Source organism: Typopeltis vanoorti, chromosome 13 (assembly GCF_054136105.1).
Source record: "Typopeltis vanoorti isolate ZY-2024b chromosome 13, IOZ_Tvanoo_1.0, whole genome shotgun sequence".
Lineage (NCBI taxonomy): Eukaryota > Metazoa > Arthropoda > Arachnida > Uropygi > Thelyphonidae > Typopeltis > Typopeltis vanoorti.
The window spans coordinates 69,187,823-69,204,564 of record NC_143561.1 but is presented as its reverse complement, the minus strand read 5'-3'; the positions used below and the strand labels follow the sequence as shown (position 1 = coordinate 69,204,564).

The 16,742-nt window shown below is 36.2% G+C and overlaps 1 long non-coding RNA gene across 1 annotated transcript in view; it reads left to right on the top strand.

Annotated features, from left to right (window-relative positions):
• The window catches only part of LOC150100263 (uncharacterized), an 83,007-nt gene that overhangs the window by 14,883 nt on the left and 51,382 nt on the right, over window positions 1-16,742 (top strand). The gene's annotated exons all lie outside the window — the stretch shown is intronic.

The window sequence follows — 16,742 nt, the reverse complement described above, 5'->3', positions numbered from 1 at the left end:
TTTGCTGAATTCGGAAGGAAGTAACCCATGAAATTGAATATGACCAATAAGATTGGTGAGATAAAGATCTACATCGATTTGTATAGTGAAACTATCTTGTCTTCGCTGTTTGAATTCTTTTGCTGCTTGTTTAAGTTTCAACGCTGTTATTGGAGGTGTGAAAATCTCTATGTGATGGCAAAGATGATATATGCCAGATCCCTGGATTAATTCCCTCCTGTTTATCTGAAAAGGTCTCCTAATAATGACCTGCAAATCCCTTTAATGTGTATGTTGTTTTTTTCCCCCTGTGTTGTCTCCTACAATAATTTTAGTGATGGTTCTCTTTGTCGATACCGACAGGAGTTTTCTGTGGAATAAGGTTTCGAAATAGGACCCCTATTTATTTGTTTATGGGTAATAATACCTTAGCTCCTTCGATGATCTGTGAAATATTTCTTTGGTGGAATTTCCATGTCTTGAACTCCACTTCTCTTGAAAGATCATAAGGCGGTTCGGATTTCAATCTCCAGGCCTTACCTTTACGTCATCTGTTTACAAATCAATGGTCGGACATTAGCCTATAATCTGGAACATATATATAATAATCACTTGATCTTAAGTAAGATTAGACGAGATCAATCTAATATTTTACACGTTCGGTAAGTGGACCACCTGACACCACGTATACTAGGATTTTTTTTACTCTCCACATATCTATTGATTGTCAGAATATCCTCAGCGCTTCGATGCCAGCTGTACTTAAATTGGGTTTCCCCCATTGATATTGTCCAGAGCAATGTTTTCCCCGCAATTCCGGTTCCATGGCAATAGTTTTCCAGTGTGTAGAAATTAGTAGACATCTCTACGCTGCTTGGCGCATGGATGCTCTCCAATTCCCAGTCAACTACAACTGCCTGCCGATTGTGTCCTAGACATCGAAAAACACTCCAGAAATGGGGACAGTATCCCCCCAACTCTTGCTCCTAGGACTTCGAATCCCGTCTGGAATGCGAAGAACCTTTAGCAGGGCTTCTTAATCCTGTAAAACACAAACCGGCCAAAAAAGAACACAAACAATTAACAGCCATAAATGTAAAAATTACCAACCAGTTCGTAAGATCATCGAAACTACTCCAAAATGTTACAAGAAAATAACGTGTAGAAAACTGCTTGATGTTTTTGCAAGTAGCTGGAGAAATAGATTTCTTGTATGAACACGAAATGAAGGTTGTACATGAGTATGATTTTCAAAATCTGTTCTTTCATCAAAACCCCATAAGTTGGAGGTAGCGACAGAGAGTGTTGCACTCATATGAACTCCGTGACAATACTTCCAATGTTTCAGCCAGTTCGTGTAACACCTCTAGTAAAGCCACTTGATCCGCCTCCTGCAGATGCAAGCCCACGCTGTCTAATTTAATACCTAAAGAGTATAAGTTCTTCTACACAGTTACACTGGATCTCTTCCCCCCTCCCACCCGCCTCTGAAATTAAAGCCTCCCCCAGTTACACTCGATCTCCCCCCCCCCCATCCGCCTCTGAAATCTTCAATTAAAGGTGGTTGCTCAAACCACCTTTAATTGAAGGGGAAATCCAGTGCAACTGGTAATGTCACCTATCGGGTCATTTATTTCTGCAATTGTTGGATTGCTGTCAAATTCCTCTTCTTTCTTGGCTTTGCAATGGATCTTGGAAACTTTGCTTCAAGATCTTAAGTTGCTTTTACTGGTTGAAGTTCGTGGTTGGACCATCTTGATTAGCACTTACAGGCAGTGGTGCAGCCAGAGGGATGGGGGCCAAGGGACTCAGGCAGCACCCCCCCCCCCCAAAGAAAAAGGAAAAAACACTAGAAAAATTTCCAAAAATCTTTTCCTTATTAAAATTCATTTGTTTTTATTTATGTTGTGTCGTGTCTTCTATTTCTATACTACTTATAAATTAGCGATCATTGCAGATGCTCAGTCATAGGTCGTATGCGATGTGTAGTGTGTATTCTCAAATCGTCTACTCAACTCGCCCCCCCCCCCAAGATTAAATCCTGAGTGCGCTACTGCTTCCAGGAGTGGGAAATCTTTTTTGTTTGTCATGCCTAGGGATGGATTAGTAACTTTCCCCCCTCCCATAGCACACTGTGCGCAAAGTGCCCTGTGTTACTGTAGTTGCTACACTTAACCTTATTGCACCCAGAACTGATATAGTTTGTATATCCATATCTTAAACACTGCTTCTGTGCTCCTGGATAATTTAATAATACACGCTTTGAAATGGGCGCTTTCGCATCCATCGGGATGGTAATTTCTCCTCATTTTCAGATGAGGTCTTAATCCCTGTGGATATTTTTCACTGTGCCATACTTGGCTAGAGATCTGCTACACTCATCTTTAAAGATATAAACCCATAAATATTATTTAATTGCATAATAAACCTGCTATGAGAACCTGTGTTATCTTTGTACATTCACAAGACTCTGATTTCAAACCCGAGGGTTCTTTTTCTAGGAATAAGCGCATTCATTCTAAATGTAAAGATAAAAGTTCTTCAGCGTTAAATTGACGCTGCTCGTATTTGTGATATCAGTAAATGCAGGCAGACGTTAGATGCACTATTGAAATGTGGGGCTCACCAAACGCATAAATAAGCTTTGTAATTCACTTCAAGCCTTCGTTAATTCCATGTATAAATCTTATATATCGTCATAAATAAACTTTTTGTAGGTACTTAAATATCATATCATAATATAGAGCTAAAGTATTTAAATTTTAATAAAATAATTAAGAATAATCAAAGTATATTAAAGATACATTATTTTTTTATATACGAATGAAACGATCTTTAATATTTTCGATTTTTTAATAGCGAAAATATAAACTTTGACATGGGAGTTATTTAACTTGCGTTGCTAAATGACTACCCAAAGAGCCCGTATGTTCAGATTTTATTAGTACATTGATATGGTTGCACTATTCTAATACACTAATAAAAGACAAATATGCCGGCTCCTTCTCATAACCTCTCTGGTAAAAATTCGAAACGTTTTTTTTTTATTATTTTTTTTATTTAGTTATAAAAGAGTGACGCATCTTTAATATTCTCATTGTGTATTTAAAAAAAGTCGCATTCTAGCATGTTGGCAAAAAAAGTCATAGACTATTCAGCCTCATTAGTCTAAGGCTATTACTGAACATTTTATCATTAGTAATTATTTCTTGTGAATTATTTTAATATATCATATTTATTAATTTTTAATAATTATCCATGCAAACCACAAAATTTGCCTTTTATTTATAGGTTTTATTTATTGATTTATTTAATATGTAATGTTTATTAAATATTGAGTTATAAAGCACAATTACTTGATGTAATCACTATTTTTTTTATTAACGATATGCATGTTATTTATTCAATATTTAATTAATTTATTATTGATAATTATTTCATTAAAAATGAAATCAAATATCATCTGTTACAATGCGTGAAGTAAAATTTACCTGAAATGAAGTAAAATTAAACTGAAAGTAAAGTGAAGTAAAATTTAACTGAAAGAAAAGGGGGCAGCTAAGTACAGATGGATTTAAACCACGAAAATTCAATGTTGAATCCTTTTGTTGAATCCTTTATTCATGTGAAATACGCGTTCAAGGTATTTACATTTCAGATCAAAATCGCGTGATGACGTGAAGAACAGAAATGAACATATAAAACGCCTCCTTCAGTTGAATGTTGGTATTAGCTGGTCTTAAACTATGCAAGTAACAATTTTTTTCATCCGACATGCATTCAAGTCCCATAATACTGTATACAGTGGAATTTACTCAACTGTAAAGTGGAGACAGAAACTGAGTCCGATAAGCGGCTTAATGATATTTTAGGACTCAGAAGGTGCTTCATAAGTAGTTGGAGTATAATCCATGGTACTTAGAGACCCTTTAGGCCACACAACCGTTTTAAACATGGAATTTAACTTCGAGGGCCACACAACCCTCGAAGTTAAATCTTGCCACCTCCGTATGAGATTGAACTCGCTCACTTTTCATTGAAAAACCCTAATAAAAGTTCTCTTCCTAGATGAGATTTGAATCCATGCTTTTCCAACTAAATGGCTTCGTCGACTCGCTCTGACTGACTTACCTTGGCTCAAGAAGTGGAAAATCGTAGTAGTAATTCGTATCTGCATTTTTTTCCTGTATGTGGTCGTCTTCGCAGCAATCAAGTTCTTGGATTTTTATCACACCCAAATAATTGCATTTTCCTGATGATGGCGCAATCCATAATCAGAAAAATGAAATATCTTTTCATTTTTCTGTCCCTGAGTTTGTCGCCCCTCTCAATATACACCAAAAATACTACAAAAAGTCAAAACGACGTGTAGGGAAATAAATTAAAACACTGTGTTTATTTTTGAAATAAAACTTTAATTTCAACATTCTAAAATGTTATATTTCTTGCTTTTCTGTTATCAAAATCATCGATGACATTGTCGAAGTCTATTCCATAGCAATGTAGGTAATTCTTAATCAATTTAGAAAAACTACTCTCAAAACTAGCAACACTTACAGCAATCATGAGGAAAATTCGCAGCAGTATTACAATATTTGGAGCTGAGTTCTCGAGACTGTATTTTAGAATTAACTGTAAAAGTTCAAAAAGGTTCAAAATGCTGCCCGGGGAGACCCCCCCCTCCACCCCCACCCTCTAGCTACGCTACTGCATATATAACATGTCATTAGGTGCTTATTTTTCTAGAGTCCACCATTCCAAACAATGATTTTTTTTTGTTTGTTTGTTTTCTGTGAGGGGGGGGGAGGAAAGAAAAAAAAAGAGGATGCTGTTGCGTATGCCTCCTGAATTGAGTTGCTTATATTTCTGGATACCTGGTTGACAGAACAATTAACATATCCGCTCACCCACAAACAGACCGCAGGTTCGAATCCCGCGATGGATATGGATGTAAGTGATTATCTTCAGATGGTAGATGAATTTCATCACCAGTGTGAGACCATTTCTCCACTTATTGGAGGCCTGAAATGGCTTGAAAAAGTTCCATGTTTGATCTGTAAAGCAGGATCTGCAGTTTCCGGACCAATTAAAAATATTAAAAATTATTTTATTTATAATTTAAATATATTTAATTTATTCATTTAATAAAGTAATAATAAAATTTTAAATAAAATTTGTTATTAATAAAAATACCAAAAAATTCTTAACTTTCTTGTGGTACTAATGTACAATTGTATTTTCGTTGAAGGAAGTTACATAAAAAATTAGTCGAAGAAATTTCTTCTAACATTGGTATTTTATTTCTTGAATATTCTACTAGAAAGAGAAAAAATAAAATAATTTGTTTTGAAAGTTTTAAGATCTACCAACATAAGAAATCATTCTTAAATGATGTACATTTCTGGCAATTGCTTGTTTATCCTCCTCCTTTTCTCACCCCTGTCAAACTATAGAATACAGGATGATGTTGAATTACCATTGAAAACACCTAAAGTTATGAGGTTACATTTTTTTTTTTTTTAGCAAAATGCTTTGACTTCTTTGCAATATTTATCGTTCTGAACATATCTCTTTCCCGCTAATCAAGTCACATTTTTAACAATCCTCTTCTGTTTTCCATAAAGAGTCAATAATCTTTATTGTCTTTTGTTTCTTCCTATTTTTCTATTTTGATATTTGTCAATATCTATATATTCAATGGCCCTCTAGCGGCGATTGAGTATGATTAAGCTTTTTAAAAAAGTCGTTGCTATTTTCAAACATTAATATTCTCTGTTAATAGCAGAATTATATATATTATTAGAAAAATAAATGTTTTGTAAATAATGTTTCTATTTCGAATATCTCATATCCATCTAACCCTAACGACCACCGGGAGGAAGAATAAGTTGATACCGCTCTACTTCGTATATAAAAAATGAATTATACATATATATTTATTATTATTATTATTATTTTTATTATTTTTAATTTTTTTTTATAACGAAGGATGCTCCCATGGCAACAGCAAGGTTCTGTTCGATTAAACTAGGTGGCAGTGCATATAATGCATAGCTTCGTCAATAAATAATTTTACACGAAACAGCCGACATTTCAGCAGATTGCGGACTCTAGATATAGTATAAAACTGTTTTCATAAAACTTATGTTATACCAGTTTACCTGAATTGATCATTTTCAGTGATAGAATGAAATATTTCTATCATTAGGTAGCTACTAACAGAAAAAAACATATTAATATGGCCACTGTCGGTGCCAGGTTATTTTGCGCCCTAGGCAAAGTTTACAAGTGCGCTCCTTATTTCACAAGTTGGATATTTTTTAAAATGAAATTTTAAATATAAAAAATAAAAATTATTTTGGCATGCTTTATTAATAATATACAATATGTATAATATATGAAAATCAAATTTTAATTTTTCTTGCCTTCAATTTTGCAAAATTTTCTACAATTTCCTTTAATCTAGTGTAGAAGTGCCCCTTCATGCCTGCGGTTGCCTAGTTTGCCTAAATGGCAACGTCGGCCCTGAATATGGCAACTGTTATATAAGCATAATACAGAAAATATACACCGATTATTTTTCAAAAAAAGAGACAAGAATGCACATATGGATTTATGGATATAAGTATATAATATATGGATATAAGCATTTGATATTGTGTAGATGTGGAAACTCTCCAGTGAATACCAAAAAAAAAAGAGACAAGAGTCAATTTTTAAAAAAAGTGCAGTAATACAGTAATATTTTTTTTATTTATTTGTATTTGAATTATGCAGTAATTAATTCACTTTGAATCAAGAAATTAAAAACTGCTGCAAATACTTGGAACAGCATTGTGAGATTTTTGAAGTATCAAAAAAAAAAAAAAAAAAAAAAAGATAGGAAAAGAATATCTGGTGCAATTATGCAGAAGTAAAGATGAAGAAAGCGGAACATTATCAGAATGTGGTAAACTGACAGATATAATTCGAAATAAGAGTAATCACTTACTGACGCATAGTCAATAACTGATTAGAAACGAAAAACAGACCAAATGATCGCACTAGCGGTAATATACCGTCACTTGAGTCGCTAGTGCGTCCCAAAATATCTCTTGACTTGTTTCATTTGGCGGATTACTCTCTCTCTCTCTCTCTCTCTCTCTCTCTCTCTCTTTCTCTCTCTCTCTCTCTCTCTCTTTCTCTCTCTCTAAGGCATCACAAAAACAAACAAAGAATGAAAGACATTCTGTAAAATAAAATGAATAAATTAATCGCAAGTTAATTTGTTATCGTTATATACAGTATGACAAACTATCCTGTAAATTAATGAAAAATCAGAGTTTCAAGGATTAGTATTAAATATATAAAGCTTTTGCCTTTGAAATTGATAGATACATTTATTTCTATTTTTTTTTTCATATTTTCATATAATTATGGTTGCTGTTGAGAGCGAGAAAGGAAAATATTTTAATTTCAAAAATATTTATGGAGTAACCAAATAAATCAAACATAAAAAAATAAAATATAAATATAAATAAAACAAAATAAAGGATTTTAAGTACATTTTTTCTTTATTGATATAGCTTTTTATAAAAATATCTTTTCTTTATTAATATTTAATATAACTGACAGAGCATTCCAGGAAAACGAAATCCATCAATTGTTATAAATTCAGGGTAATTTTAAATAGATAATAAAAACAAAAACAAAAAAAAATTTATGCACGAGGAATACTATTTATATTGGGTATTATTTCTTCCAGACGCTGATTAACAAAATTATGAATCACAAAATATTTAGACACTTTTTTTTTTTTTTGTTACGGCTAATGATTTTATTGTACTTCTCTTTGGCAAGAGTGGGGGTCCAGCAGTAGCATAATTCCATAATTTGATCTGATGCTCATTTTTCTTGCTACGATTTCCTATTTATAGAGATGAACTAGTAGGGTTAAAAAAAAAAAAAAACTGATTAGCCATTGTAATTACAGCTTTTTATTCAGAATATTGGACATAACTGTTGCTGGTATTTAAACATTATTTCGTAGAAATAATATTTCAAAAAAAAAAATAAATAACGATATAAGACACTTAGTATTTGGTCTAGTTAATTTCCACATAATACACACCTCTTCTCTCAAAATGTAATATGTTTTCTATTCTGAAACCACCGTTTACAGACAGGAAAAACACCATATAATATTACACTACGCAATTAACGCATGCATAGAGTGTACGATGTTGCGATAAACATGGAACTAGAACCACAAGCTATTCTGAAATTCAGGTGTAATAAGGATATCCATTATTGTAATGTATTTCTAATAAAAATGCTTATTGCAATGAATTCGCGTGCGAGGATAATTCAGAATTCTAAATTACATGCGATATGATTTAGCCTTTTCAAAAAATAATATAATAAAGTATTTCATATCCAGTCTGTTATTATTATTATTATTATTATGTAATTTTCTATGCGCAGTGTAACTAGTTCTTGACCTTTACGTAAAGATGGAAAGTTTCTGAATAAATAAATACTTCGTAGACTAAAAATAAACCAGAAAAAATGAAGCGAGCACCCTTTAAAAAAGTAAAGCAATAGTAGGTGATTGGTAGTTGGCATCGTTTCTAAAGATGAAGCCAATAAGGAAATAAAATTTCAATAAAAACGTCCTTCACTGAAGTAGATCGGAAGTACTTTCATGTATAAATGTTTCCTGTTTTAACAGTTTAAAATACGATGTTGTATATGTGTATGTTAAATAAAGGCGCCATCTATTTCATAGATATATCATCCGTATGAAATGTCACTGAGCAGAAGTTTACTCATTTTGAAATATGCGATAACTAAGAAAACAGAAATAAAAGACTGTTGTATATTCATAACATACTCATAATATTATGAATGTAGAAAAGAAATTTTAAAATATCTGTATATTCTACATAGGTTATTTATTTAAATAAAGAAATTATTTATTAATAATTTATTTATTTAATATAATTAATTTATATAATATAATATAATAACTTTATAACTTTGCCTCCGTAGCTCGAAGAGCGACAAAACATGCATTCGTCGATTTGAAAAGACCTGAGTTCGATTCTCACAGTATCGAACTCAGGTCTTAAAATAAAATTATTTTATTTTATTTTGTTTCCGCAAATTTCGGTTTTTGTTCTCCCTTAAAATAGGAAACCTGGAAGAAAACATACGCAATTAACAAACAAAAACAGTGTACTGTATAGTAGATGATGGGGGTAAGGGATAATTTTCTTTACAGGGAATTATTCCAGGATAAAGATATGCGCAATACATCTCTATTACAGAGATTTGGCCTCTTCTTTACCCCTCCGGGCCTGAAGGCATCCAACATGCAACTGGGGAAGAACAGAGGGCTTCCACAAGTAGAACTAGTTTTCATGATATGTCCAGGTCAAACCCGGAAGGAAGCTTGGTCACGAATGTTGCTGGTTGGAAAAGGGAGGGTCCCTGTTTCACAAGAAACCACAGGATTGGAACTTGGAATCTTAGAAGTATGAACCAAGGTAAGCTGGAAATAATAAACATGGAAATGGAGTGCAAGAAGCTGGATATATTAGGAATAAGTGAACTTAGATGGACAGGAATTGGCCATTTTCAGTCAGGGGACTATATGGTGTGTTACTGAAGACATGAGACAAGTCGAAAAAATGGAGTATCTTTCTTACTTATTAAAAAGATGGCTAGGTATGTGTTGGGTTATAATCCAGTGAGTGACAGAATCATTTCTCTCAGAGTGAGTGGACATCCAATGTATATGATCATCATTCAGTTTAGGGTTTTAGAATTTTCTTATTAACAAACTAATTTGGGGCTTCCTATCTTTAGTGATTTATTTTCTAATTAAAAACTAATAAAATACTGGAAAATATGGGATCCACAGACCTGAATAGATAGGTTTATCTATTTTCTAAATAATCATTCTGTACATTCGATTAGATGGATGCTTATGGACGTTTTTAATTGGCAGATGATACTGATCACCCAGTTTAAGACCATTTACTTACATATTGGAGACTTGCAGTGGTTAGAATCATTGTCCTCGATAGCATTGTTCCTGGATTATACACACACTCTACCCATTACCTGAGCATACTATGGTACTCGTGTACTATATTTACAAACCTTTTTTAACAGAGATTAAAATAAAATAAAATAAAAAAGCGCAACATTAAATTACTACAGGCAAGTGCAATCACAGAGACTTAAGTTTTATGTAAATCTTATTTTTTTTTAGCAGATATTAAAAAAAAAAACCTCGATTGCATTAGATCCTAACAAATAAAATGCGTATTAATTCATTCCGATATTCATCGTTTTTGACAAAATATTATCAGTTTAGCGAAAGAAATTTCATTTCAATTAAGGTAGCCGAACGTTACTGGTTTAGGAGAAGCATAAATGCTTTTCATATTCCCATTTGTCTGAGAGGGAAGTTCTTTGAGTGGAGAGTTATTGAGCTTTAAGCTCGCCCTGGAAGGGCAGTGAGATTAGCTGTGTTCAGTTGAGCGTAGAATTGACTTGGGTCTTTTGTAGAATTCTGCTTATTGTAATCCTAAGCTTGCTTGATCAGCGGATTTGGATGATTGCTTGTCTTGGTGAAGAACGTTTCCGCTAGATCATAAAGGAGGGATGTGATGTAGGGAATGTTGACTTCTCTGTGAATCTGGAGTTTCTAATGAACCATGGGGTGTCCGAAATCATTCTCATGCATTTATTCTGTATCCTCTGCAGTTTTTGAATGTTTGTATCTGAGGTATGGCTCCATGCAGGAGATGCGTAAGCGATGACTGGGCGTATTACCATCCTGTGTATGAGTAGTTTGTTCCGCGTATCCAGTTTGCTTGTTCTGTTGATCATAGGATAGAGTTGCGCGATTAGTTCGATTGTCTTCTAGCTTATGTGTTTTATATCACTGGTGAGTTAGAATTTTTTGTCCAGCATCACACCGAGATATCTGACTTCATTCTGCCATTGAATCTTAATTCCTAGCAGGTGTATGTCCTCCATGGTCTGGACCTTCTTTTTGGAGAACAGTATGGCTAAACGCTTCTGGGGGATTTGCTTGGATCCTTCAGTCCAACAGCCACCTCTCCAGTGTATAAATACTGCTTTGGAGTCTTCTGATTGCCAGTTTGGAGCTGAGAAATCTTGCTAAGAAAGCAGTATCATTTGCATATAATGCAGTGATTGTTGAACTTGGGTTTTCAGGGATATCATTTATGTAGATAGAAAATAGAAGAGGGGGCCAGAAGTTAGCCCTGCAGCACACCTGCTAGGATCTTGCGTCTGGTTGATACAGTTTCATTTATTTTGACCTGCATACATCTGTCTTTGATTTATGTGTGAATTATTTTTATCAGATTAATTGGTATATTGCATTTGATGAGTTTGTAGAAAAGACCCTGAGGCCACACCATATCAAAAAACTTCGCAGCATCTATAAAGACCGCAGCTGTGTGGAGATTCGAGTTGAAACCTTTTGTGATATATTCGACCAGTCGGTGTATTTGTTGTACAGTGCTATAGTTTTTTCTGAATCCGAACTGCTCATTTGGAATAATACCTAATTTATCTGTTGCTGATTGAAGCCTTGTAAGGATGACTTTTCCCACAACCTTTCCAAGCTGGATAGAAGACTGATAGGTCTGTAGCTTTCGGGGAGTTCTTTCCAATCTTTTTGATTGGCGTGATATTTGCCGTCTTCCAAGTTATGGGAAAATGCTTGAATCTGAGGATGGCATTGACTGTGTTGACAAGATGCGCAATGACTCTTCTGGGGAGTAGTTTGATATTTCTGTTTGTGATTCCATCTGGACCTGGAACCCTTGTTGTTGTTCAGATGGGTTATGATATTTATAACTTGTGCTGGAGAAGTCGGTGTGATAGGTTCTCAGTTATCCTTTTGTTGTCTTTAGACCTGCATGGCTCGGCAGTGAATCTTGTAGATAAGTCTAATGTTCAGATTTTCATAAGAGGGGGGGGGATTACATTGAATTTCCAAGCTGTCAATTAGAGCTTCGGTTTTCTTTATCTGTGGGAGCAATTCCTTTCTTGGTCTGTTGGGGTATAGGTTGGCATTTAGTGCGGAAGGCTCTCAAGAATTTCCAGAGGGAGTTGTCCTCTGGGTTTAGATTAGTCAGTTTGGTTTCGCAATCTTGGTTTCGATGTTTTTGCAGAGCTTCACGGACTTGTCAATTTAAATTATTCAGAGTTGTTTTATCTTGTGGGGCTCTTGTATTATGATACCTCTTTCTGGATTTGTTTTTTAATCTGATTAGGTCCATGATTTCTTCAAGGATCCGATCGCTAGGGTGAAATTTGTGGTTTGTGTAACTGTTGCTATTTTGATTTGACTGGTAAGGTTGTTTACGGCTATGTCTGTCTATTTCCTCTTTTTTGTGGATAATAGGTACCGGATCGATGTGATCTGAGAGAGTTCTGGAGAGCTTGTCCCAAGATATAAAGGAGTGAAGAGGAGAGAATTGCTCTTGTGTACCGAGTTTAATCAGAATCGGATTATGATCAGAAGATAACTCGTTTAACGTTTCCAGTTTATATTGGTATCTGATGATTCTGAGATGGCGATGTCGAGTACATCTGAGCTTCCAGCTGGGCTGTGATGGGTGGGCTCTGTGGTTCCGGCTATAACAATAGAGTTTCGCGTTGAGTAATGATTTAGAACACGACCTTTGTCATTGATTGCGGAGCTGAACTAAGCTGTATGCTTGGCATTAAAGTCTCCAGCCATGATGATGGAGTCTGTGGAGCCGAGAATAGAGTCCAAGTCAGATACTAGTAATGATGAGTGGATTGTATACAGCATAGATTTTGATACTGCCAGCATTGTTTGTATGAACTTCAATACCTGTTATCTCTAGGTTTTTGGTTTGCGGATTGGTCAGGACGTTGTGGATTAGATAGTTTTTAATGTGTACCGCTGTAATTCCTCCACTGGTGGTGAGTCTGTCTGTTTTGTACAATATGTAGTTCCGTAATTTAGGGTTACTAGCTGGCCTGAGAAGTGCTTCATTTACTGAAATTATATCAGGATTGTATCTATGAGTGAACTCTTGCAGTTCCAGGATTTTGTTGATCAGTCCATTTTCGTTCCACGCAGTTATAATAAGGGAGTTAGGCTTATATTCCCTTTTATTCATGATTGAGGGCTATCAGAATTGAATGGGTACTTTGCAGGAATTTCTTCGTGAAGGGTGGCGTAGGATTTGTTTTGCTGAACTCCTGGAGCATGGTAGCTGGTGAAGCAGTTAGTACTGATGTTAGGTTGGAGCTTGTGAGTTCTTTGGAGGAAGTATCCTTGGCTCGTGCAACCGCGGGGTATGTTTTGGTCCTGGTTTCAGGTTGTTTTCCTTCCTGAGTTGTCAAAGTGGAGGTTGTTTGGACTTAATGGGGATCTGTACGGTTGCTCGGAGTGTCACTGCTAGGTGATGGATGGGCAACTTTTGCTGACCTGCGGTTCTTTGGGTGTGCCATGCACCCTTTATAGTTGGCGGGATGGGGGACCTCCGTAGTTTGCGCACTTAGCCGGCGTAGATCTTGGCTTAGTGTATGCGATGATCTGGTGGCCTTCGCCGCATTTTAAGTACCTGAAGTTGGCCAGGCATAGTTTTTGGGCGTTCCCAAACCGCTGACATCTGTGGCACTCTCCTGCTGACGCTCTCTTTCTTAGAGGTTCCGTAGTAATTCTGAGGCCACTAATAGTAGTCAGTTCATATATCTTCTTCTGAGTGTTATCAATCTCTACAAGTGCTAAAGGCATTGGCCTTTTGTCAGACCTGAGCATCCTGCTCACTTTGATTGGGGGTCAGGCTCTGGTTGCTTAGATCAGCGGAGATTTCTTTGGGGTGATTCCTTCTGTGACACCGCGTATCACCACCTTTATAGTCTTTTCGCTAGTTAAAGCAAAGGTATGGTAGGGAAATTTTTGTTGTCCATTAGTCTTGTCATCTGCCTGTAGTCTTTGAGAGTAGCTGGCTGGATTTTGACTCCCTCAACTGAGTTTCTTGTCCAAGAGTATGTGATGTTGTGCTTCCTGAGGGCTGATGTCCATTTCTCCTCTTCCCCCTAATATGAATTGGGGGGGGGGACCTTCTCTCCAAATTTTTCGGAACGTCATGTATGGGTGAGTCCTCCTCCATAAGATCTGTTGGAGGAGGACTCACTGTTATGTTGTAGTGTTGTGGGAAGTGACCATGAAACTGCTTGGCTTAGCTCGGATTTCCTTCCTCCCTAAAATCATTCGTCCACCACTGCTCATCAATTGCGTGTGGGGCCTATGCGGCCATTGACCTCATACACATTTCGTGTATAGGGGGTAGTAGGAATTAAGATTGTAGGAATTCAGGCAGGTTCAAGAGCCAGTGCAATGTAAGATTCACGGAATACCTCCGAAAATTGTGAAGTACAGCCTAAAAGAGTGCTGTTTTCAAGCACAGTAAGTAACACACGTCTATCTGCATCAAGATTCAATCAATCACTTTCTCCTCATTCCTCCGTTTCAATTAAGGTCCTTATAATCCTTATAATTACTGGCTTCAAGGGGAGAAGCAAGAATGCTTTTCATCTTCCCCGTTATCCGTAGAGGACAGTGTAGGGATAAGGTGTTATTGAGCTAGTAAAGCTCTGATCATGGAAGGAGGGTAACAGCAAAGCCAAGCCTCAGTTAGAATTTCATTGGCTACAGCAATGCCATCCATTACCCTCTCAGGGTATTAATCACCGCATCTCACGGTCGATCTATCAATTAAGGTCCTTATTGTCCTTATAAGGACTGGCTTAAAGAGGGCGAAACAAGAATGCTTTTCATCTTTCCCGTTATCTGTAGAGGACGGTATAGGGATAAGATGTTATTCAACTATTAAATTAAAGCTCTGATCATGGCAGGAGGGTAATAGCAATAGCTGAGCCTCAGTTAGAACTTCATTGGCTACAGCATAGCCATCCATTACCCTCCAAGGGTATTAATCACCGCATCTCACGGTCGATTCCTCCTTTAATTAAGGTGGATATAAGACAGGACATATATGGCGCAGAGGGTGAAGCTTGACGCTTTTCATATTCCCTGTTGTCTGTTTCAGGAGCAGTGATGGGAGAGATTTGTGAGCTATTTCAGCTCGCCCTGAGTGAGCAGAAGTGGTCATTCGTCGTTGAGTGTTAGGGTGGCTTTCGGTCTTTTATGTTTCCAGTAGTCATTACCGTCATAGTTTCCGGCTTGCTGTATTAGTTGGTTTGGATGCGTAGATGTCTTCATGAAGAATTTTTCTGCTAGGGAGCGTAGTAGTGGAGAGATGTAGGGGATATTTATGTTCCGGTGGATCTGGGCGTTCCTGATGAACCACGGGGCGTCCAGAATCATTCGCAGGCACTTGTGTAGTCTTTGTAGCTTGAGGATGTTTGTCTTGGAGGTATAGCTCCAGGCTGGGGAGGCGTATATAACTGTGGGACGGATCACTGTCTTGTACAGTAGAATTTTGTTTCTTGAGCTTAGTTTGCTGTGTCTGTTGATCAAGGTGGTATAGCTGGGCGATAACTTTTTAAGCTTTGGTGCATGTGCTCTTGATGTGGCTGTTGAAGCATAATCGCTTAGCGAGAAGTATTCCGAGGTATTTTGCTTCAGTTTTCCAGAGAATTTTAGAGTTGAACAGGGTGATGTCTCCTTTCCTTTGGGGGATGCGCGTCTTCTTGTGAAGAGTATCGTTTTGCTTTTCTGGGGGTTTAATTGTAGTCGCCAGTCTTTAAACCATTTTTCTAGATTCAGGATGGTGTCTTGTAGTTTTTTGGTGACGAGAAGTGGTTGACGAGATCTGGCTAGAATAGCCGTGTCATCTGCATAAAGGGCGATGGTGGATGTGAGAGGATTTTGAGGTGTGCTTCTTTAGCTCTAATATTACATTATCAACTTGATAAGAAATAGGTGTTTAATTCTACTTTAAATAACTATTTCTTTGAATTTGTATAACCAATCAAAAATTATCCATTCTAATTACATTTTATTAAATATCTAAAATTTTTAAAAGGTACTGTTATATTATATGATAAACGGACAAAAGTGTTTTTATTAAACTAACTATCCATTGTATATAATAGAAATCACATTGTTGCAATATTCATACATCCATAATTGTCGTTTATTATGAGGGTGGTCTGAAAAATTCTCGGCCTAACAATGAAAAAAGGAATTTATAATTTCAAAATTATTTTTTTTTATTTTTCAATATAATCTCCCTTAAGACTAATACATTTATTCTAGCGATTCTCCAGCACTATTATCCCGTCCCTGTAGTGGTTCTCAGTAAGATCTGCAAAATACCCCTCTACAGCTGCAATCACCTCTTGATTCGAAGAAAAACGCTAATCAGTGAGGAAGAGTTTTAGTTTTGGGAAAAGATAGAAGTCAGAGGGAGCCAAATCTGGGGAATAGGGTGAATGTTCCAACAATTCACAATGCAAATCCCTTAATTTTCCCATTACCAAACTTTTGTAGGCAAGTGCATTGTCCTGATGAAAGATGATTTTTTTCTTCTGCAAACCCGGTCTTTTCTCACGAATTTTTTCCTTTAGTCTGGTTAAAAGATCGGAAAAATATTCCCCGGTATTGTTTTGCCCCTTTCAATATAATTCCTAAACAAAACACCTTTAGCATCCCTAAACACCGATTTCATGACATTTCCTCAGTGGTGTAGCTAGAGATTTTGTCGTCCGGGGTAATCCCTGAGTTTGCC